The sequence below is a fragment of the Typopeltis vanoorti genome, chromosome 8 (genome assembly GCF_054136105.1).
Source record: "Typopeltis vanoorti isolate ZY-2024b chromosome 8, IOZ_Tvanoo_1.0, whole genome shotgun sequence".
In the NCBI taxonomy this organism is placed as follows: domain Eukaryota; kingdom Metazoa; phylum Arthropoda; class Arachnida; order Uropygi; family Thelyphonidae; genus Typopeltis; species Typopeltis vanoorti.
The window spans coordinates 16,792,650-16,818,871 of NC_143556.1; the positions used below are offsets into that span (position 1 = coordinate 16,792,650).

The window sequence follows — 26,222 nt, forward strand, 5'->3', positions numbered from 1 at the left end:
ACAAACACAACAACTCATTTCTGGATCTACAGCTAGTTCCACTGATACCACTCACTCGATGTGATCTCTCCATGCTCACTGGGGCCATTTCCCTTTCTGCTTCTTCATTTTAAAACCCATTTCAATTCCAACTGTTTCCTCTTGATCCCTGTCACCCCATTCCTCACGCTGTGTACTCCTGTCCACCCTGATCCTCCCCATTTCCCTTCTCTTCTTGCACACCCATTCTCTCATTTTCTATACTCATACCACTCACTTCCCCATTCATAACCAACTCTTCAGTCTCTCCTGCTCTTTCACATCATTTCCCACTCGATCTGTGGGAAATGATGTGAAAGTCTCTCCAAGCGACTCACACCATAACCACTCAAATGCAGTCCATCGCTCCCGTATAGCTCACTTCATCCCTCAAACTCATTCCACACATTAACAAACTGTTCTCCTGTCTCCTCACACAACTCAGCCAGCATATCATTCATAATCCTTGCTCTCTGCCTCATTTCACCACAGTCATACCTAGGCAACACGCTAACTACCCTTCCTATCACACTATTCTCTTTTATCATTCTAAGCAGCCTCCTGATACCCCTTCTGACACACTCTTTGTCCTCTCTCAAATCATTCATACCTATTAACTCATTTGCTCGCTCCTGCCTCTTATCCAATGCCTCAATCACTCTACTCATTTTAGCGCCTTGAAAACATTACCTTGTGCATTCTATCCTCCAGCACACCTTTAATAATGGTGTCACCATACAACGTCACTTGCTCATCTTTCGTTAACTCTTTCATGCGATCATTATTTATTTTAATAGTTTTTACCCGAATTTTCTTAATTTCATTCCACATCCATTTCATTTCTTGCCTCATCCAATTCAACTTTCGAATCTCGCGACACATTCTCTCTATCATTCAATCTTTCTAACTCTCAACCCCCTCTTCTCACTTTCACTCTCATTCATCCTTCTTTGTTTCCATACTTTCGGTCCAACATGCGTCCAACTTTTGCTATCATTCTTCTCATTTTCACACTCATTCATCTTTCTTTGTTTCTGTACTTTCTGTCAAACATGCGTCCAACTTTCGCTATCATTCTTCTCATTTTCATACTCATTCATCTTTCTTTGTTTCTGTACTTTCTGTCAAACATGCGTCCAACTTTCGCTATCATTCTTCCCATTTTCACACTCATTCATCTTTTTTTGTTTCTGTACTTTCAGTCCAACATACGTCGAACTTTCGCTATCATCCATTCTTTCAATTTTTTTCACTTTCAATTTTTGGGTCATGCCAATTTCTAGTTTCATTCGTTCTCTCAATTTCGTTTCCTTCCACCACTCTCACCTCATTTTCGTCCCTTTTAACATCCGTTACGGTTTTCAAATCGCTCTTTTTCTTTTTTACTCATTTTTTAACATTTTTTCGCCTCTCTTTCTCACCATCCTTCTCTTTCAAACGTGCACTCATTTTCCCCACAACAATCTCGCTACTAACACTTTCTGTCATCGATTTCATATTTGCATTCATCAATTCCTCATTCAGGTCACACTTCGCACACACCCTCCTTCCATCCTCACCAAATATCCACAAATCATTTATGTAATCGAAAGAATACATATAATAGACCTCACACTTAACGAAATGACTGAAATCTAAATTAAAGTCATGGAATGACAATGCTGCTGCCATTTTTTGCAGGTTACTAAGTCTAATAATAACGATTTTGTAATTAAGTTATGACTGAAGCAACTAGAGGCCTTAATGTTTTGGATTTGGTGATAACTTCACAAGATGTAGTTGTTAATGAGGTGTTGACATTGCTGCTAGTTGGTGAGAGTAATCATGAGATACTTGTTTACAAAGTGGTGAAACAAGAAAAGGTTACTGCCAAAAATATACGTGTGTGTGGAAGTATAAAGTGGGCAATTATAGGAAGCTCTCTAGTCAGTTAGCATCAGTACATTGGGTAAATGAGCTGAGCAGAGAAGATGTTGACAGTACATGGAAATTCACAAGCAGTGTATAACTGCATACCAAGGATTAAGCGAATAAATAGAGTAGGAGTGAAATGGATGAACAGTGAAATCAAACCAGGTGTGTTGGAAAAGAAAATGCTATGGAGGAGGTACAAAACAGGTGGTGATTGGATCCATGAAGAGTATAAATAAAGTGCAGGCTAGGAAAGTGATGAGCATGGTAAAAAGAAAAAAGAAAAGGAGCAGTATGAGAGGATACTGTCTGTTCAGGCCATGGTTAACTCAAGGAAATTGCTCCAATATATATGACAAGCAAGAGAAAGAATAATTATGTCAGATTGATTCTGGTGGAAAGTCATGCCAGCAGAATAATAACTTTATCAGCATGTATCACACTGGGGTGTATATTTTTATTTTTTATTTCATTTGGTGATTCAACGGCCATGAGCCCCTATTATGGGGAGGTACAGAACCACCTCATTCCCCCTGTTTTTATCTGGGCTTGGGACTGGCATAGCTGACAATTCAGACCTATGACTGGAGGGATCATCTTAGGTATTCCTGACTGCATCTGTGTTTGTGCTCACGGGGTCGGTTTGTGCGGAATGAAAAACCAAAAACCCAGCTAAACCAGGGCTTCTGTCCATGCCCTAGACTGGCTAACTTGGCAATGACTGAGGAAGATCCTTAAGCTCCTCACGTCGTCGACGGGAATTGAACCTAGGACACTCCTTCCCCATGCACATGGTTGTGGAGCACAAAGCCACTAGGCTAACCATGCAGACACTGGGGTATGTGATGCAGTGTAAGGGCACAGTTAGCTGTGTCCTTGATCTTGTTATTTATTGAAAGACTTTCAGCGGGTAGGTATTTTTGCTTTCTTTCCATTTCTAAGGAATGGAAAGAAAGCAAAATAGTACCACTCCACAAGCATGGTTCCAGGACAAGAAGCTTCCAATTATAAGTAGTCTGTATAACTGTAGTTGTGGTCAAGGTGTTGGAGAGATTAGTTGAGAATAGAATACAGGAATTGGTTGATGGACATAAGATTCTCTATGATGGTCAGCATGGGTTTGTATTTTAGCAATTCTTTAGTAGTAGTTCTTATTTTAGCAATTTACTTGCATATACAGGCTCTGCATTGATGGAGCAGCGTCTCACAAAAGGAGGGTAACCAGTGGTGTGCTCCAGGGTTCTGTGCTTGGGTCCCTTCTCTTTAACTTGTTTGTAAATGATATATTATGTGGAGCAACTGTGGATCTTCAGTTGTTTCCTGATGATGCAAAGATGGCAAGAATTATAAGTAGCACTGCTGATGCTGAATCTGTTCAGGAAGATTTAAATGGATTTTTTACTTGGACAAAAGATTGGGGGTTTGTAGTTTTAATATCAATAAGTGCAATGTGTTGCATTTTGGAGTGTAGAAATATAAGGCTATGTATTCATTTTAGAAATTATGAACTTTACAACCATGTTATAAATAACTATTTTAATTTCCCTACGTTTTGACCTTCATATTAAGGTTATCATCTGGAGTATATACAAATATAGAAGGACAAGCGAGTTACATTTCACACAGTAAACTAAAGAAACAATGATTTGATCACTGTGATCACCACGATCAAAATCATTGTTGCTTTAGCTTACTGTGTGAAATGTAACTCAGCTTGTCCTTGTATATATATTTGTATATACTCTGGATGATGACCTTAACATGAAGACCGAAATGTTGGGAAATTAAAATAGTTATTTATAACATGGTTGTAAAGTCCATAATTTCTAAAATGAATGCTGATCATTGCAACACTAAAAGAAAGGATAAGGTTATGTACTATATTGATGGTGCCATACTGCAGGAAGTGGATGAGATTAGCGATTTGGGAGTGATGGTTGACAGTAGACTGAAGTTTAGAGGGAATATTGCAAGTGCTGTGAAGACTGCTCATCCTAGTGCTACTATGATAAGAAGTATTCTAACATGTAGGGATATGGAAGTGGTTGTGCCACTGTATATTGGTTAGATCACACTTGAATTATTGAACTCGGATTTGGTCATCTGGCTTTCAGTGTGATGTTGGAAATATCAGGGATGTTCCAGAGATTTCATTTCATTTCAAATTTCACTTCATATCATTTCAAAGACCATATCAGGACTTTGAAATGATATGAAGAGAGGTTGAAGAAATGTGGATTGCAGAATTTGGCAGGTAAGAGAAAATGAGGTGATATGATAGAGACATTTAAGTTAGTGAGAGGATTTTATTGGATTAATCCAGATGGGATTATAAAAAGAGTAGAGGGTGAGAGGGGAAAAACCAGAAGCAATCCCTGTAAGTTATGTAAGAATGTGGTGAAGAGGGGTATGAGGAGTAGATTTTTTACATGGAGAATTATCAATGAATGGAATGCATTACCAGAATGTGTTGTTAATGCAAGGAGTTAAGGATTTTAAGATTCAGTATGATGAATATGTTGTCAGCTGAGTGAATCTCCCATGCTGTGCTGCCGACTCCATGGAGAGTGCAATAATAATAATAATAATAATTGATATTTTACATGACTTTGAATATTCAGTGTCTGCTGATGATAAGTGAAGTTTGGAAGAGTTTTAATGTGATGCTTATGTCCGGTCCCTTCAAGAAGCTATAAATATATTCTGTCTTAGACAAATATGTTGGTTGTTTATTTAATGTTAATAATTGGAAGGTGTTGCACCTATTTGGATTACAAAGGTATCTGTGTACTGTATTGGCAGAACTATTCTTTAGGAAGACTAGGTATGAGAAATCAGAGGGCTGCTAGCTAACAGAGACTGAATTTTAGAAGGTATGTTTGCAACTGTTATGAAGACTTTCTAGGGCATTGCTGCTCTAATAAAGATGATGCCCACAAGTAGACCACGTGGTCTGTATGCAGATTTAGTTATCTGGTTTCCGTTGTAATGTGTAAACACTAGAGATGAGTGAATGGTTAAGGTGATGTGAATTGCAAGAGTTTAGTGTATAGGTGAAAAACAAGGTGATATGACAGACATTTAAGGTTGGTCAGAGATGATTTTACTGGACCAGTGCAGAAGGGATGATGCATAGAGTGGAGGTTGAGAGAACTAGAGGCCATCCTTGAAAGTTCTATGAAGATGTGGCAAAGAAGGAAGTGAGTGGGAGGTAGTAGATTTTTTAACATGGAAAGTGATCTGTAAATGGAATGCGTTGTGAATTTTAGTAGCCTGAGTGAGCTTAAGATTCAGTATGATATGCTTTTTTGTGCCAAGTAAGACTTTCCCTGATGAATCTGTTGATTTTGTGGAGGTTTGTTATAATGAGGATAATAAAACAAATAATGATTGCGACTGTTATGAAGACTTCATAGGGCATATTGACTTCATATTGCTGCTCTAATAAAGATGATGCCCACAAGTAGACCACATGTGGTCTGTATGCAGATTTAGTTATCTGGTTTCTGTTGTAATGTGGAAACACTAGAAATAATCTAAAGATGAGTGAATGTTTAAGGTGATGTGAATTGCAAGAGTTTGGTGTATAGGTGATATGACAGACATTTAAGGTTGGTCAGAGATGATTTTACTGGACCAGTACAGAAAGGATGATGCATAGAGTGGAGTTTGAGAGAACTAGAGAGCTCAGGAAGAAGGAATGTATGATAGTTCCATTGTACAAGGGTGGTGCAAAAACTGATGTGTCTAACTACCTACCTTACCGCCTTCTCTAAAATCTTCACTACCACACCAGAGATACTGAAGATTTTAGAGAAGTTGATAAGAACTTGCATACAGAAATGGGTAGACAAACATGCTATACTCTGCAAGGAACAGCATAGGTTTGCTAAAGGAAGGTCATGTTTTAGCAATTTGCTCATATTTTATAACAGTGTTCTGGCCAAGTTGGATAAAGGAAATGGATATGCTATTATAATGTTGGATTTTTCTTAGGCATTTGAATCTGTCTGGTTTAAGGTGACCAGTGGTGTACCTCAGGGTTCAGTCCTTGGGCCATTATTGATCAATCTATACATTAATGACATCAGGCAGGATCTAACATCAGATGTGCAATTGTTTGCTGATGATGCGAAGATAGGCAGGGCAATCATGATGCTATTGATTATCCTTTTTTAAATAACAAAACCTGTGGTGAGATCATAATTAAAAGAAACACACGTATTAACCACAGTGAAAATTATTTAATTGTAAATATTTCATCCTAAGTATCTTAGGACATCATCAGTACAGTAGTTTAAACAATAATAGGAATAACATACAGTTAGGGCGCATGATTACAATAGAATCTCATTAAACGTGCGTAACGTGTTACAGAAGTTTAAAAAAAAAAACTAATAATAATTATTTATTATTTAACACAATTTTGTATGACAATTTCCCATACTTTAGGAATAGTAAGAACATCGTTACGGTTTAAATTTGGTCTGTGTAGTAGGAAATAAATAATAAATACCTTAATCTATTAAATTGATCAAAAAAGATCACTAACAAATTACCAACGGAAAAATGGGTAGTCAATTTATCTAACCATCCACTAACAACATAGGAATTAAATGTTCTAGCAAGAGGCCATAAATTTGCGATTTCATCAAAATGTTTCCCATATTTAGACTTCATACATGGTATAGAAAGAAATGTCAAACATCTCTCCAGTATTGAAGCCAACAGACTTTGTTTTGAAGTAACTAAAGTGATCTACAGTGCAAAACCTTCAGAATTAAATATCCCACCATCAGAATTGAAAGCTATTATTTCCTTAAAACGTAATAAAAACATAATCATTACCAGAGCTGATAAAGGAAATACCACTGTGGTTCTTGATACAAATTCCATATGACCGAAAAATGAATTTACTTCTTCGAGATCGTAATACTTATGTCAAATTGGATTATGATCCTACAAAACGACAACTCAGAAAATTAAATAAGCTACTTAATGAAACTTCCTCCTTAGATGAAGAAACAATCAAAAAACTGAAGACATACCATGCAAGACCTCCTAGAATTTATGGCTTACCTAAGCTACACAAAACTAATGTTCCACTCAGACCCGTCGTAGACTGTATCAGCAGTCCAACTTACAAGTTATCAAGATTCTTATCTAACCTTCTCCGTCCTCACATAGGCCACTCAGCCTATTCAATCAAAAATTCTACAGAGTTTCACATAGAAATGAAAGACATTCAACAGTCAAAAACTCACTTGTTAATCAGCTTCGAGATTGTCTCCCTCTTCACGAACATTCCCCATAAAGAAACAATAAAATTACTAACTCAAAAATTTCTGTCTGTTATAGTTGAATTGTTCAAGTTTGTTATTGCATCAGCTTACTTCACCTGGAAAGGTCAAATTTACAAGCAAGAAGAAAGAATAACAATAGGATCTCCTTTATCACTAAACCTAGCAAACTTGTTTCTAGAACACCTTGAAGAAAAAATATTAACTTTTGAACCCAAACCAAAAATTTGGTTAAGATATGTCGACAACGTATTTGCAGTCTAGGATCATCCCGAACATGAATTACAACTGTTTCTAGATAAAATTAACCTTCTTCATCATCGCATCAACTTTACATTAGAAAAAGAATCTCCTTTTTGGATTTACACATCCAAAGAAAAGAAGACGGTTCCATCGCCACGTCTGTCTTTCGTAAGCCTACATTCTCAGGTTGCTACATTCACAATTCTTCCGCTCATCATCCATCTCAGAAATCTGGCATTATTAAATCACTAGTTTCCAGAGCACACAAATTCTGCTCCTCTGAAGAATCTTTAAACCAAGAATTAGAAGTAATCAAATATACAGCCATCCTAAATGGATATAATCCTAAAACAACTCAAAAAATCATCAGTCACTTTTCCACACATCAAACCAGACAGGAAGAAGTCCATAGGATTCCCATACCTTACGTCAAAGGCATCTCCAAACGTCTTTCTAAAATTATGAAGAAATACAATTTTGCCACTACTTACAAACCTATCAACCAAATTTACAACTTGTTACCTTCTCCTAAAGACAAACTCACAAGACAATTTGCATGAGATTCCATGCTCATGCAAATTGTCTTACTTTGGACAGACAGGTAGGTCTGTTCAGAAACACATCTCGGAACATCAAGACCACATTCACCTTTTTAAACTGCAGAAAAAGAAATCTGGCCTCTCTCAACATGAGAGAGGCCAGATTTCTTTGAGAAAAGTCTAAACTTTTACATAGATCTTTATATAAACATGAATGTTTATACAAAGAAAGTTCTGAAGCCATACTACACAGACCAAATTTAAACCGCAATGACGTTCTTACTATTCCTAAAGTATGGGAAATTGTCATACAAATTGTGTTAAATAATTATTATTAGTTTTTTTGTTTTTTTTTACTTCTGTAACACGTTATGCGCTTTTAATGAGATTCTATTGTAATCATGCACCCTAACTGTATGTTATTCCTATTATTGTTTAAACTACTGTACTGATGATGTCCTAAGATACTTAGGATGAAATATTTACAATTAAATAATTTTCACTGTGGTTAATACTTGTGTTTTTTTTAATTATTGATTAATCATCACTTACTAAATGATTTGAATAAGCTGGAAATTTGGGCAAATGAAAATGGTTATCAGTTTAATGTTAGTAAGTATAAAGTTATGTACTTTGATGTGATTAGATTTCCAGCGGCATATTATATTAGCGGGGTTATGCTACAAGAAACTGAAGAAGCAAGGGATTTTGGTTTTGGTATTGATGGATAGGAATTTAAAGTTCAAAGATCACATAGCAAACATTGCAAATACAGCTCCTAGGATAAACAAAATGAACTGGATTTTGCCTCTTTATAAGGCTTTGATAAGACCACACCTGGATTATTGTATGCAGATTTGGTTGCCCGGGTTCCAAGGGGGTAAAGTAGCTGTAGAAAGGGTGTAAAGAAGAATTACAATATGATATCCAGATTACGGCATTTAGATTATAAAGACAGATTGCAAGTATGTGGATTTCAGATTCTGGTTAACAGGAGAAAGAGGGGTGATATGATAGAAGTCTATAAACTTTTGAATGGTGTTATAGGATATCAACTGATGAAATCAGTTGATATCCTATAACTTAACTCTTGTTCTAACATTATATGGAAGATGGGGGCATGTTCTCTCCCCAAAAGCTAGGTTTTTCTCCCAGAGAGCAGTGTTAGGGATAGTGAGTGCATCTAGTGTGAATGGATTTAAGTGAAGGTATGATAGCTGGTTTGGGTGATTTATAGTTTCCCTCTATGAGTCCTTGACTCCCTGGAGGTCTCAGATAATAATAATCTATTGTTGGACAAAGGTTATACTAAATTTTCTCCATTCTTTTCTATTTCAGCAATTTTCATCCATTGAATTCCAGCAATTCTAATAATTTCATCTTGCCATCTCTCCCTTGGTTTACTGCCATCCATAGATTTATGTCTTAAATCTATGTTCTGTCTATAATTTAGGCCATCTTACGATGTGTCCAGCCCATCTTCATTTTGAATGTATAATGTAACTGATGATATACTGTACACCTATTCTCGATGTTATCAAATGGGAAGGTACCTACCCTGTCTTTAAATGTCACACCTAGCATATTCTTTTCCATTCTTCTCTAGGTAGCTTTCAATTTGTGAATCATTTTGAGTTAAGTTCCAGTTTTCGCTGCCATATGTAATTATAGTTAATACACATTATCAAAAGTTATCCTCTTCAAACTAATGGGAATATCGCCTTTGAATATATTTTTCATCCTCCCAAAAGCTATCCAACCTAGCTGTATCCTTCTTTTTTATTTCTTCTATTTGCTCATCATCCATTTATCCAAATAAACATATGAATCTATCTTCTACTTCTCAGTCTTCTAGTATAGTTCTTTTGGTGTTAAATTGTCATTCATCATTATTTTCATTTTGTTCATACTGATCTTCAATCCCATTTGACTGGATATTTTTGCTGATTCTTTTAATTTTATTTATGTCTTAAATCAATAAAATTATTGATTACATATTCTATATTCTATTTCTAAATCACTTAGGGAATTGAAACAACGTAGATCCGAATATAAATTAAATTATACTTTAATAGATATTTCCGATATTTCGGCAATGTCACATTGCCATTTTTTAAAGGAACTTACAAAAAGGCAGGTGCACACAGGCACTAACAATACAGTAACTGAGAATGAAGATATGAAGCTATCGTTCTCCTAGAAGTCCTGATGGTGCCCTCTGGTGGGCTAAGTAGGCGTTCTTGGCCGTTGGGCTGAAGGTCTGCTGATGTATGCCTCCCAAATTTGGGGCAGTCGCATACAACCAAATTTGTTGAGGTTTGGAGAGTTTCTTAGGGCAGAGGCTGATTCCATAAATAATCTTTCGAATTTATATTTGCTCCGGTGTATTATTGTTGCTTTTTTCCACCGTATTCTGTGGCGAGTATCCAGAGCATGGTCTGCAAGACCAGAATGGCTATACTTGTAAAACCGGATGTAGTCCTTGTGTTCAATAATTCTGATATTCGCTGTCCTGCCTGTTTGGCCAAAGTATGACAGTTTACAACTGCAAGGGACCTGGTATACACCAGGTAGGTCTAGGGGAAGTGGTTGGTCTTTGGTAGAGCGGATAAGGGATGCCAATTTTCTGTAAGGCCTGTAACAGGATGTGAGGTCATGTTTTTTTAGAATTTTGGTAATTTTTTCTGAGGTGCCTTGGATGTAGGGAATGGTGATGGATTTAGAGTAATCTTTTTTGTGGAGGGGGGCTGTGGTTTGTAGGTTTTAATATTTTTTGGATTTTTTTTGGGGGGTAGCCATTGGCTGAAAAAGTGTTGAGGATGTGATTTAGTTCAGTGTTAAGGGCTATGTCGTTAGAACAGATTAGTTTAGCCCTGTTGTATAGTGTTTTTACCACTCCATATTGTTGTGGGGGGGGGGGGATTGTTGGTGGATGTATCTGCCTGTATGGGTGGGTTTTCTGTAAACTGAGAAAACCAAAGTTCCATCAGGCTGGCGGGTGACTAGTGTGTCTAGGAAAGGGAGGCAGTTGTTTTCCTCTTTTTCCAGGGTGAACTTGATTCTGGCATGTGTGTTGTTTAAGTGTGTAAGGAAGGAGAGGAGTGTTTCAGAGCCATGTGGCCAAATAGCGAACACATCATCAACGTAGTGAAGCCATATGGTTGGTTTTTGTGGGGCAGAGGCTAAGGCTCTTTCTTCAAAGGTCTCCATAAAGAAATTGGCCAAGGGTGGGGAGAGTGGTGAACCCATGGCTGTCCCCTCTATTTGTTTGTAGAATTTTCCCTGCCAAACGAAATAGCCTGAGTTCATTGTGAACTGAAATAGGGCTGAGATATCAGGAGAAAATTTAGCTTGGATTAGCTCTAAAGTTTCCTTGAGTGGGACATTTGTGAATAAGGAGGAGACATCAAAGCTGACCGACCATTATGTCAGTATTTTGGAGTGTAAGGTTTTCTATGCTGGCTTTGAAGTGGGCTGAGTTTTTTATGTGTGATGGTGTGTTGCCAGTATAGTGTGAGAGCTCTTTGGCCAAATGTTTAGCTAATTTATAGGTCAGGGGAATCAATGCCATCCACTATGGGACGTAATGGCACATTTTCTTTATGTATTTTTGGGAGTCCATAAACATGGGGGGGGGGATATAGAATTAAATGGCATTAATCTGTTGGTAACTTCTACAGGCCAAGAAGTGACTTTCCATCACTATTCCCTACATCCGAGGCACCTCGGAAAAAATCACCAAAATTTTAAAAAAACATGACATGACCTGACCTCCTGTTACAGGTCTTACAGAAAATTGGCATCCCTTATCCGCTCCACCAAAGACCAACCACTTCCCCTAGACCTACCTGGTTTATACCAGGTCCCTTGCAGTTGTAAACTGTCTTAATTTGGCCAAACAGGCAGGACAGCGAATATCAGAATTATTGAACACAAGGACTACATCTGTTTTCACAAGTACAGCCATTCTGGTCTTGCAGACCATGCTCTGGATACACGCCACAGAATACGGTGGAAGAAAGCTACAGTAATACACCGTAGCAAATACAAATTCGAAAGATTATTTATGGAATCAGCCTCTGCCCTAAGAAACTCTCCAAACCTCAACAAATTTGGTTGTATGCGACTGCCCCAAATTTGGGAGGCATACATCAGCAGACCTTCAGCCCAACGGCCAAGAACGCCTACTTAGCCTGCCAGAGGGCACCATCAGGACTTCTAGGAGAACGATAGCTTCATATCTTCATTCTCAGTTACTGTATTGATAGTGCCTGTGTGCACCTGCCTTTTCGTAAGTTCCTTTAGAAAATGGCAATGTGACATTGCCGCAATATCGGAAATATCTATTAAAGTATAATTTATTGATTACATAGTTCTGCCAAGAGAACTATATAATCAGTAAAACAGATGAGTTAGAATCTTTCCATTAATTTTAATTCCTCCATTCTTCCAGTTCAAATTATGAAAAAAACATCCTGTAAGGCAGATGTAAAGATGTGGGAGATATTATATTTCCATATCTTATTTCTCTATTTATTGAAAAAAACAGAGGTGGCATGAATATATATATATATATATATATATATATATATATATATATATATATGTGTGTGTGTGTGTGTGTCAAGGTTTCTCTGTATGTTTCTTCCATTCCCTGTTTTAACAGTGATTCTAGGATAGCCAACGTTTTGATGAATTAAATGCTTTTTCAAAGTCCATAAAGAGAGAGGTTTATTATATTTGTTAGTCTTAGACAAATTATAGAAAAGACAATGGATATGATCAGTGATACTGGAATTACATCTAAACCCTCCCTATATTCAAACTGTTGTATTATTCTGCTATTTGTTACTTTTGTAAATGTTTTGCATATTGCTAGTAATAAACTAATGGGTCTATAATTTTAAATATTCTCCTTTGCACCTTTTTTATAAATAACTATTATCAATGCATAGCGTGAGAAAGGTGGATGCTTCAAGAGGAGGTGAGAGCATGTGTAGGCAGGAAAGGAATGGGATGACCAGGGATCAAGAGGAAACATTTGGAGTTGAAAAGGTTCCAAAATGAAGAAGCAGAAAGGGAAATGGCCCCAGTTTAGCATGGAGAGATCACATTGAGTGAGTGGTATCAGTGGAACTAGCTGTAGATCTAGAAATGAGCTATTGTGTTTGTATACCAATGCTAGAAGTATAAGAAACAAGGCAGATGAAATGGTTGCACTAATTGCATCTGCTCACCCAAAGATTGTCGGAATAAGTGAGACACGGTTGGAAGAGGATGACATCCTGACAGGAATAGAGTGGAAGGGTATGTATGTTTTGTGAGGATAGAAGGGGTAAAAAGGGAGGGGGAGTGTTATTGATGATAGAGAAAGAGTTATGTCCATACAAAGTAGAGATGCAAGACGGAAATAGTGCCAGTGGTTTTGAAGGAGTATGGTGTGAGATAGAGATGAATGGAATCAAATACTTGGTGGGATGTTGTTATAGACTAGGTAATGTGGATGGTGGTGATAGTGAAATGTATAGTCAAATAAGCGAAGCAAATAAGAAAAGGGTGATTTTAATTATGGCAATATAGACTGGAATGATGAGATAGCAACTGGAAGTAAAGAAAATGAGTTTTTGAGGGTTAACTACCTCAGACAGTATGTAACAGAGGGCACGCAAGGTTTGAGGGTCTTGGATTTGGTCATCTCATCAGAGGATGTAATTATAAACGAGGTGTCAAATCATCCACCAATTGGTGAGAGTGACCATGAGGTGATTACCTGGGTGGTTGCCAGCAGTGCGAGGACCCCTGTAAGAAAAGGGTATATGTGGAACTACAAGGGGTTGATTATGAAGAGCTCAGGAGACAGCTTGCAGGTGTAGCATGGAATGAGGAGTTAGCTGGAAAAGAGATCAATGCAGCTTGGGGGATTTTCAAAAAATATTTAGTGGATGCAATGTCTAAATGTATACCACGGGTGAGAAGGTTAAATAAGTTAGGTGTGAGATGGACGAATAAAGAGATTAAGCATACGATACAGAGAAAAATTTCCACTTCTCTTATGCTGCTCCACAATGCAAAAAAGTTTGCATTGTGGAGCAGCATAAGAGAAGTAGAAATAACCAGTTCCATGAGGTCTGTGAATTGCTTAACCAGGACTAATACCTATTATTCTTGTTAAGCAATTCACATTCTCCTGGCTGGCCAGGAGAATTCGTTGCATCTTGTTTGTAATCCTGTCAAAATGTGTTGGAACACCACAACTGAATATTTGTACGCAGGCTAAACACGTTTAGAAATAATATAACATAGAGCAAAATCTCCGCTGTAGTGTAATTCATTTATAACTATGCGATTTTATGATGTATACGAGTACAAATATACTCCAACGTGGTTCAGATTTGGTTGACTTGGTTGGTGAGAGTAGCAAAAGAGAGGTATGAACAGCAGTTAACACCTCTCTTTTGCTATACGCGGTGATAATATATCACCGCGTATTCTGAAGGAAATTGCCAGAGAGTTGACACCTGCCTTGACATATTTTTTTAATACGAGTCTTGCACTTGGTCAAATTCCTAAGGAGTGGAAAGAGGGCAAGATTGTGCCACTTCATAAAGGAGGTGATCGAACTCAAGCATCCAACTATAGGCCTATCTGTGTGTCAGGTGTTGTGGTTAAGTTGTTGAAGAAGCTTGTGAGAACTAGGATCCAGAGTTGGGTAGACAACAATGGTATAATCTTTGATTGACAGCATGGATTTGCTAAAGGGAGGTTATGTTTTAGTAATCTAGTTACTTATTACAATAAAGTGACTGCTTCCTTGGACAGAGGAAAAGGATACACAGTAATACACTTGGATTTCGCAAAAGCTTTTGATAGAGTACCTCATGATAAGTTGACAGTCAAACTAGAGCAGATGGGGTTGGATATTAGATTATTGCATTGGATTGGACACTGGCTATCTGATAGGTATCAGCAAGTTGTGTATGGGGGTGCGATATCCAGGAAATCCAGGAAAAGGAAAGTCACTAGTGGAGTGCCTCAGGGGTCTGTTTTAGGGCCATTACTATTTAACTTGTATATTAATGACATTGGCGAAGATTTGAATGGAGATATTCAGTTGTTTGCAGATGATGCAAAGTTGGGACGAACCATAAAGAGTAGTGAAGATGTTGCAGCCTTGCAAGAAGACTTGAATAAATTGAGTGATTGGGCAAGCAAATGGGGATGTGAGTTTAATGTTGCAAAATGTAAGGTTTTAAAATTTGGAAAACAAAGATGGGATGCAGAATTTATGCTTGGTGAGAATATGTTGTTGGAGGTAGAGGAAATAATAGATCTGAGGGTGATAGCGGATAAGGATCTAAAATTTAGGGGACACATTGCCAAAATTGTGAAGACAACACAAAGGCTTCTGGGAATGATGCATAGGACACTGACGTGTAGAAGTAGGGAGATTCTTGTTCCATTGTATGCCATACGTGGACTGTTGTCCCAGATTTGGTCACTGGGTTTTCAGAAGGATGAAGAGATGTTGGAAAGGGTCCAAAGGTGACTGACTAAGGTATTTTCTGACCTGGAATGTTGAGTATGAGGAAAGATTGAGAAGATGTAATTTGCTGAGTCTGGTGGACATGAGGAAGAGGGGAGATATGATAGAGACCTGCAAGTTGGTAAGGGGTTGTTATAAGATCAATGGTGGAGAAGTTCTACAGAGAATAGTGGGAGAACAGGGGAGAACCAGAGGTCATACCTGGAAACTGTATAAAGAGGGTATGAGTAAGAGAGTGAGAGGCTGGTTTTTTTCGTGCAGAGTTGTGAATGATTGGAATGCCTTGCCTGAGAGTGTTGTGTCTGCAAGGAGTTTGAGTGTGTTTAAGACTCAGTATGATGAGATGTGCGTGTGATAAAAGGACCTCCCAGATGAGTCTTTGACTCCATGAGGTCTTGGGGTAATAATAATAATGATGCATTGTTTCAGACTTATGGGATTTTCTGTTTTAAACAAAGTGTGAAAAGTCTTGCCAAGTAGTCACTGCCTTTCCTCCAAATATCAGCAGTTCCACTTGAATCCCATCTTCATCTGGAGCTCTTCCTTGATTCATTGTTTTCAAAGCTGCCTCAACCTTTTCTCTTGTAATTTTTGGCACATCTAATTGACAATTCTTCTTGAAACTGATTGTCTTTAAGTTTCTTTCTTTATCGCTTGAAAGTTCTTCATAATATTCTTTAATTCTATTTATTGTTTCATTTCTATCTCTGATTATTTTGTCATCCTATTCCATTGGAGCAACAGTTTCTTTTTCTTTTCTTTTCTTTTCTTTTCTTTTTTCTTTTTTTTTTTCCTGTTGCCATAGTTCTTCTCAAAACTTTCATATTTTTATTATTTTCAATGGTTTCTTTTATTTTTCTGATATTAAAGGATCAGATTTTATGTGCCATTCTTTTTTTTGTTATTGTTTTGCACAATTCCAAATATTCTATTGAATTTCTTTTGGTAGCATCTTGTTTTAATTCTCTGCATTTTTTCTTAATAAACCTAGAAATTGTTTTGAATTTCGATAATTCTAAATATTTTACAGGAGATTTTAATTATAATACTGCTTAGTTTGATTAATCTCATCTAAGTTATAATCTTCCTCTTTTGAAACCACTTCATATCTACTTTTTTTTCGAGGTTTGTTGCATTAAACTTCTGTTTGATAGTTTATTTCTTTCCGCTTTTTTATTAATTATAATTTTAGATCTTAGCATTGCTAGTATAAAATCAATTTTATTAAAGATCTGGATTTTAGTAAATAATGAATTCATGATACAGAGTCGGTTCTTTTCAGTAAATTCCAGTGATCTTTCTCCTCTTTCATTCCTCTTCCCATTGAATTTAGGTTATTATTGTTTTAAACCTATTTTTGCATTTATCATCATCATCATCATCATCATCAAATTCCTGCCATGTACCCTCAAGGGGTGTACAGGATATGACAGTACTACATGAAAAAATTACATCATTACTAACTTCCTATCTACAATTTTCCTCCAAATCAGTCTGTTACTTGTCAAGACTCCAACATTATCAGATCTTATATTTCTATCGTCTAAGGCACTTTGTACGGTATCAATCCACCTATATCTTGGTCTTCCTCTGGGTCGTTTTCCTGCCAACCTGGCAGAGAACACTTGTTTTGCTAATCTTTCCTCTCCCATTCTATTTAAGTGACCATACCATCTGAGATTAGCTCTGCTAACGCATTCCTGGATGCTGACAATGTCAAGTACTTTCCTAATATCCTCATTTTTAATATGATATTGCCATTGATGCCATCTGTTCACGCCTCTAATCTTTCTCAGGACTCTCATATCTGCGGTCTCTAGTCTTTGGTCAAGTGTTTTACTTCTGACCCCGCTCTCAGATCCATAAGTTAAAACTGGTTTGAACACTGTCTTGTACACAGCTAATTTAGTGTTCTGACTAATTTCTCTCTTATTCCATATGAATTTATTCAATTGACTTCCCACCATACCAGCTTTGCTGATTCTGTTGTCTATTTCTATATTTAATTTACCATCTTCAGTAAAAATCGTGCCTAAATAGCCGAAATGTTTTACTTGTTCCACAGGTTCTCCATTCACAACACAGTTGACATTTTCAATGATTCTGCCTATTTTCATTGTCTTTGTCTTTTTATTGCTGACCTTCATACCATATCTATTACAACAGCTATTCAATTTGGTCAGAGAATCTTGCAGACTTGTAGCGGATTTATTTAGAAGTATAACATCATCCGCATAAAGCAAAGAGCTGACATTAACATCTCCAATTTTGATATCAGGTTTAATACCACTTTCCTTCATAATGTGATCCATATAGATAATGAATAATAGAGGGGATAATGTACATCCTTGTCTCACACCAGATTTAACATTAAACCATCTTCCTGTACTTCCTTCAATTCTAACTGCTGACTCACAACTCAAATAAAGACTAAGTATTGCTTGATATAATGCCCCATTGACACCATATAACTGCAGCGTATTGAATAGCTTCTCTCTTGGCACCTTGTCATATGCCTTTTCCAAATCGACAAAACTTAAATACAGATCTTTGTTATATTCCCATGCTTTCTCGACTATTTGTCGTAAAGTGAAGATCTGATCCTGACAGCCTCTACTTGGCCTGAATCCAGCTTGTTCTTCACCAAGCTTTTCTTCCACAATTCTTCTCAACCGTTTCTCAAGTATACTTGCATAGATCTTGCCAGGAACACTCAGTAGGGAAATACCTCTGTAATTCTCACATTCAGTTTTATTTCCCTTTTTATATATGGGTACTATGAGAGCTCTACTCCAATCATCGGGAATTCGTCCCTCTGTCCAGGCTTTCTGAACTATGCAGTGCAGCCACTGTAAGACTCTTATACCACCATACTTCAGCATTTCTGGTCGAATATCATCTACTCCTGCTGCCTTTCCACATTTCAAGCCTTTGATGGCTTTTTCTACTTCAAATATGGATATGTATTCCTGACTGCAGGCCTGGTCAGTGTTTTTTATCACTGTGCTGTCATCACTGCTTGTTTCATTTAGCAGTTTTTCAAAGTAATTACTCCATACTTCAAGGATATCTTTTTCTCCTGTTTTCATTTCACCTTTATCATCTCTAATTCCTTTTACAGCACTCTTTCCTCCATTCCTAAGTTTCTTCAACAACCTCCAGAATATTTTGCCACCTTCTTGATATTTATTTTCTATATTCTTGCCAAAGTCCTCCCATGACTTTTGTTTAGCTAGTTTTACACACTGTTTAGCTTTCTTACACTTGTCTCTGTATTCTGTAAGAGTAAAAGCTGACTTATTTGCCAGGAACTTTTGATATGCTTTCTTCTTTTCCTTCACTGCCTCTTTAACTTCCTGTGTCCACCAGGGAGTTCTGATTTTTTTATCCTTGCACACAACCTCACCACATGCCTCTCTGGCAGAATCAATCAATGTTTCCTTCAGAGTTTGCCATTGAATATCCAAGGTTTGATTCCTGTTCTCAAACTCTTTCATTTTCTTTTCAATAATATTTCTGTATTTTAGTCTACAGTTCACATCTGAGAGCTGCTCGACTTTTATTCGCTTTAAAACTTTCTTACATGTTATTCTTTTCAATATGAAATTCAATTTTATCCTGCTCAAGACTAAATAGTGATCACTTCCAATTTCAAATCCTCTGTACACTCTGGTGTCCTGCACCAGGGAGAAAACATCACTATCAACAATAACATAGTCAATGAGACTTTTCTTATTCCTAGCCTCTTCTCTCCATGTGAATTTGTGCACATTTTTATGTTGGAACATGGTGTTAGTAATAACCAGTCCATGTCCTGAGCAGAAATCCAACAGATATTTGCCATTATTATTAGCTTTGCTCTTTTCTCCAAATTTTCCCAAAATATTTTTGTATGTCTCACAATCATTTCCTACTCTACTATTTAGATCCCCAACAAGGACCAACTTTTCCTTTTTCATTGTGTCAGTTGCTTTTTCTAAAGCCTCAAAAAATTCCTCCACTTCTACCTTAGTAGAACCTTCTGTGGGACCATAGGCACAAATAAGTCTCATTGTCCAGTTCCCCATTCTCATATTTGCCCACATTACTCTACTTGAGACTGACTGCCATTCAAGAAGATTAGCCTCGTATTTTGTGTTGAATACTATGGCTACTCCTTCTTTTCCTTGATTGTCATTGCCTGAATATAACATTTTGTATTTATTGCTCAGAAAGATCTCACCAGTTTTGGTCTTTTTTGTTTCAGTCACCCCTATTATGTCGATCTGGTACTTATCTAATTCCTCAGCTAGCTCCATATCTTTGCCATTCAGGCTTCTTACGTTGATAGTACTGATCTTTAACTCTGGTGATGTTGAGTTGGGGTTTGTTTTCAGATTTGTTCCAGTAGCTGACTTTTCGCTGTTCGCCCTGGTTCCCTGGCGAAAACAACGGGGGCCTTGTTTAACCGGGCGACGCCCCAGCCGGCATGAAATTTTGTCATGTCGTACCATCATTTTTTATTTTGGTTTAACCAATAAGAATACAATTTGGTCGGCTAAATCCCAAATTGCCAGCCCATCCTCGTTCGTTCAGTATCAAAGTAGATACCTAACAGGGTGCACCACGAGAAGGTGAGGATTGGACATTAGGTCAGAAGCCCTGGTCGGTTCTCCGCATTCCTTTAAAGGCTATGTGGAGGTCTCCTCTCAGTTATACAGCTTTGACCCTGCATTTATGTCTGTGATAATTATATAAAATTTATTACTGTAATTTAAAGTTGCTTCTAGTTTGGCATAAAATTATTTGACTTCTTCTGAGTGATCTGAAATTATGGCATACACTTGTGCAATTTTAATTTGAAATCTTTTATTTATAAATATTAATATTTCTGCTACTCAGGTTGATATTTCTTTCCTGTAGATTATATTATCTTTGCAGGCGTAGACTTCTGTGGCTAAATGGTTCAAAAGATATATTTCGGTGATTACACCACATTTTTTATTATTCATTTATACAAAATACTGAAATAATAGTTCCTGACAAGTTTCGTAAATCTTAGAATTTACATCTTTCAGGGGGTAAATAGTATAACTTAAAGTTTAAACAAGAGAAATAAATACAAATCATAACCATCTGGCTATTCATAAACTCAAATAACAGAATGCTGATATAAAATGTTATTGACGTTGAACAATACTGGACGATGTCACGTGTTCTTGTTCTCATTCATACAGTCCGAGCTCAGATTGAGGTAGATTTTTTATTAGAGCTGACCACACTTGATGGAGAATTAAAGCTTGATTTTTATTGCATTGGGTTGGGTTTTTTAGCATATTAGCAGCTTCTTTAAATTTTCTTATAACTGTTGTTTTCTATGTATGACACGGCGTTTTTTGCCCGAGTACATCGTGTCCAGTGGAAGTGGTATGGAAAGTAAGACCCGTTTTTTTGTTCTCTTTTGTATTGTACGTCTTTTTGGTGTTCAGCCATGCGTATTTCTCCAGATCTTCCTGTCTGTCCTATGTAGCAAATCCCACAAGAGAAGTGGATTTTGTAGACTCATAGTTTTTTATACTATCTTTTTTATGTAGTAGAACACTTATGCCGTCAGTGGCATTGTTATCACAGTTGAAGTGGTATAATAAATGTCCATTCTGTAATTTAATTAGATGTTCCCCTCTTCTTCACACTTCTAAGAGTCCAATCACATCCCATTTAATTCTTCAGTCTCTCTCAATAGCTCTTCCAGTCAGGTTTCACATTGAGGAGATCTACAAATTGCAGTATTATTTTCCTTTTTTCTTTATGATCTCATCAACTTTCTTATCTGATGTAGACCTCTTGGGAAGGTATATTTGGATCACCATTCTGACGAGATGGAAATGTCTTATTTGGGTAATTACATTGCTTGTTATGGCCATGGGTTCTATGATCCTTTACATTTTATATGATCCACCTGATTACAAATATGGGGGATTCTGGTCCTAATTCATCCTATGCTGACTAGCAGGGTTGGGACTTAAGCCTATAAGGTAAGGCTGCCGATGATTTAAATAGATTGACAGTGTGGTCGAAGGATAATAGCTGTCGGATTTATGTAACAAACTGTAAATTATGCACTTTGGAATGAAATGATTAGAAGCTATGTACTACATTGAAGGCAGACCAAGCAGCCTCCCACTGCATGGGATTAAAAAGAAGTAAAATAGGAAAGATTCACCTTTAGCTCTCAAGTACTTTAATAGCATTAGGAGGAAGGAAAAGGAACAAGAAGAAAAGAGAAAGATAGAAAGAGGAAAGACAGACATAACATAACAGATGTGTATTGCACTGTCAACATCATTTCTTCACAACTCATCAACCCAATACAGTATATTGATGTTAGTTGACTATGGACCTTCTCATAATCATCCACCTTATAGTTTCACATATAGCCCTTCTTGGTAAAATCTTTTGGCTGTTTGACTACCTTCCAAACCAATCTCATGATCACTTTCACCAACAGGTGGCAGTGTTGATACCTCATTCACAATCTCATCCTGTGAGGATATCACCAAATCCAACACTATCCTTTTGGAAAATTCTATATTCAACTATTTCTAGTCTTGACAGCACATCATCCTCAGTCAAATTTCACTTCTAATTCATATATATTTTCAAACACAAACAACTAAACAAAAATATATGCAAGGTAAATATTTAAATTAATAACTACAAAAACTAATTGAATGCAAGCCCTTCTAAATAAACTGTGCTTTTAAGATCTCGTTTATCTGTTAGATAACAAAATCACTTATGCACTGATTCATTCTGTTATTGGTTTGTTTTACATATTTTACATATACTAATTAGTCTACATTGTTTTTTTGAATACTGCACACATTGTTTTTTTCCCAACAAATACCTACATAATATACTATTATATTATGAAAAATAAATGCTCATGAGAATTCTTTATCAGGCCTTTTCTTAAAATATAAAATTCTCCTTTTTCTTCTCCTTAACTTCTGCATGCATGCAGTTTCATTATTTAACATACACTGCTTGGATGGAAGTCAATGGACACCACCACCAAAGTGCACTGTGCCAACATGTAACAAGTCACATGTTGTTTATAGCCAGTATAAATTGGAGGAATATGATGCTCCCAAATCAGTGCAACTATTATGTCTGGGTGAAATTGCTGCAAGAAGGGAACTGATGGGGTTTGAAAGAAGCATTGTGATAGGATACCAGGCTGCAGGCCAATCTCTTTGGCAAACTGTTCACAAATTGGGCAATCCTAGGTCAACAGTCAGTGATACCATACCGAGATGGAAGTGCAGGAAGTCTAAAGTGACTGCAGAGTGTTACGAAGGACGGTATGTAAAAACCTCCATTTATCTGCCAACATGTTGAACTCGGAGTTCCAGGCATCGATTGGAACACGAATCTGCACAAAAACATTCAGAACCAAGCCTCACAACATGGGTTTCCATGGTAGGACTGCAATATGCAAGCCCTGCATTACCCAAACCAACATATAGTGTTATCTTCAGTGGTGCAATGAGCATTTACAGTGGGATGTAGAAGCTTGGAAAGCTGTGTTAGGGAGCAATAAATCACACTGCATCCTCTACTGAGCAGATGGACAGGTGTGGGTGTGGCAGATGCCCAGTAAACATCTCTTGCCAGAGTGTGTAACCCCAACAATGAATTCGAAGATAGCAGTGTGATGGTATGGTCTTGTTTTCCTGGTTTGGCCTTGGACCTCTGTGGTGCCACAAACATTGAACTACAAGAGGTATCTGAACATTCTGGATAATGCAATGTTTCCTGCTTTATGGCATTTCTAAGAAACTGACCATTTGAAGACAATGCCCATGTCATAAGGCTGCTGCTGTAACTGCGTAGTTTGTAGACATGAATGTTACCACACTTGACTGGCCTCCACAGAGCCCAATGAAATGAAATGATTAGAAGCTATGTACCAGGACCTTGTTATATGCCTACAGGAAAAATGGTCTAAAATTCCCATTGATCACTTCATATGCTTGTGGAAAGTATGCCTCATATGATTGCTGCAGTGATTGCAGTACAGTGGCAAATTCTCCATGCTTGCTGCTCAAGCTCATTAATTGAGAAAGAAGTAATATTTATTTGTTAATAAATGCATGCATTTATAAGCATTCCATTTAGGCTTTTATTTTTGTAGACAGAAGACGTCTTAAACTTGCACGGCAATAATTGAGCTTTGCATTGTGTATCGAAGGCCAATGCTTGCTCGTCTAGTCAAAACTAGCTTGGATTGCTCGGTTGTAGGAGCTTCCAGGTCCTCGCAGCAGCACTGTGATTTCATGCACGTGCATAGCCATTTCACGTCGTCTCACTCTGTTGTTTAAATACAGGCCATACGCAGTCAACGTATTGTCAGTCAACTCTAGCCAGTGAGCTTCAGCCAGCCCTTACAAGTGTGCATGTTGCTTGGGAAAATTAAGTTACAACCAACTTTTTATGACGATGTTATTGACCAGTTCGTAAAGAAGAACCGTAGGGTAGAATTTGTATTCAAGTAGCTAAATTGAAAAATATAGAATATGATTTGTAAAATAAATGTTGTATTTGTATGATTAAATGTACATAAATTTCTAAATGTATAGTTTTAAATGGTCAGTAATTCATTATTCCGCTAATCAGACTTCAATCACACCTCTCACTCCCTGAATGATAACAAGAGCAAGCATGAATTTCAAGACTAGCATTTGCCCCTGTTGCAGTAAAAGGTGGTCTTGCATCTTATTAAGGTGGTTGCCATGGCTGTTTGTTTATCACACTGGTAGCCATTGATTTTTTTTCCAAGCGTATTGTTTCATTCATCCTTACTCTGTCTCACTGAGCATGTCTTTTACCTTTGGTAATTCAATTCATTGCCAGAATTATACATAATGTCCCAAGAAAGTAGAGCTTTTATTCTTCAATGCTGCTTTACAGTTTCAGATTTGTTTAATTCCATCACTTGTTTCAAAGAAGATAATTCATCAATATCTCCTGTGTCCTTGAGACAGAAAAAGAACTCGCAGTGTTTCTTTGAATGTTGCAATAGAACTCCTATTTAATATCTCCTGTTAGTATTTATTTGTTTATTCATTTCATCAGTCAGGATTCACCTTGTTAAAATTCCTTTTTGGAATCTTTTGTTAACACATTCCAATTGTCAAATTTCACGGAAACTTCCTAAAACAAAATTCTCCAGTCTTTGTTCTTAAACTTGTTGGCCAAGTGGTTAGCGTATCTGCTCTCCAGACAAAAGACTGCGGGTTCGAATCTCGCTGTAGACATGGATGTTTGTGATTGTGATATACTAGTGGTGGTGGGCGGTAGATGGAGACAGAGTCAGTGACGCACTCAGGATTTAATCTTGGAGGGGACTGGGCACTCAAGATTAATTCTTGTGGGGGGGGGGTTGAGTAGACGATTTGAGAATACACACTACGCATTGTATACGAGCTATGACTGGGCATCTGAAGTGATTGCCAATACATGATACCCTCTGGCCTGGCTCGGGCAAACGAAGTAGCACCCAAGCACCACTTCATTCGTCTTATGTTCACAGTGGCTAGTATTCCCGAGAGCTATAGGGTATTCCCTTTATGTGATTGCTAATTCATAAGTAGTATAGAAATAGAAGACACGACATAACATAAATTTAAAAAAAAAAAGAATTTTAATTAGGAAAAGATTTTTGGAAATTTTTCTAGTGTTTTTTCCTTTTTCTTCTGGGTGAGCCAGGCCCCCCTTGGCTCCCTCCTTGGGTGCGCCACTGGACAGAGTTGTAGAGTAAGTGCCCTTCCTCGATGAGCCTTTGGACTCCCTGGAGGTGTCATGTAATAATAATACCCCCCCCTCTCTCTCATTTTCGTTACTTGGGTTATCGACATCCCCCCCCAGTCCAGCTGTCAATCTCCTCTATTTGCATGCGCAATTGTTCAGCAAGCAAGCGAGAAGTTAATGGGTGTCATCATTAGCGAAAGGAAAGGTTGGTCTTTACGATCAATCAACTTATCAAACTGTACCATTAAAATTATTACATTTATTTAAACATAAATATCGATTTTACCATTAAAATTATTATTACAATTATCAGATATCTGTTAAGCACCTTTAATCTCAAACACATTATACTACTTATTTAAACTTAAATATCAATTTTTTTCGGGCGCACATGGCAAGTGCTGATAGCTGTTTTCAAATTGTTGTAAGCTTCACTAAGCTGAGAATGAAAGTTTATCTCAGGCCACTTGTGATATGCTGCATGTTTTTCTTGGAGACTTCAAAAAAAAAAAAAAAAACTAAGGCTATGAACAGTGGATAGAGATTGCAAATGAAGTTGGGACTTCAAACAACAGCGGCCTTTGTCAATTTTAAATACTATTACATAAGATTGGATCAATAAATACATAGTTCAGCCCATTAAAGAATAACTCACTTATATCATTAATATATAAATCACCTTTTCCCATGTTTCTCCGGCTGGTTTGTATGATATTCAGGATGAAAAGACCAAGATTCCAAGAAGGTAATTCTTCCTTCTTACGTAATTCACGTTTAACTGAAGTCTTTGTTCCTCCCATACTTTGACAGGAATCAAAAACAAAACTGGATCCATACAAAGGGCATTGTCATTCTCCCTCTCTATTGAAACTATTT

The 26,222-nt window shown here is 37.2% G+C and overlaps 1 protein-coding gene across 2 annotated transcripts in view; it reads left to right on the forward strand.

The window, feature by feature from the left end:
* The window catches only part of LOC150103763 (cellular tumor antigen p53-like), a 357,156-nt gene that overhangs the window by 93,284 nt on the left and 237,650 nt on the right, over positions 1-26,222 (forward strand). The gene's annotated exons all lie outside the window — the stretch shown is intronic.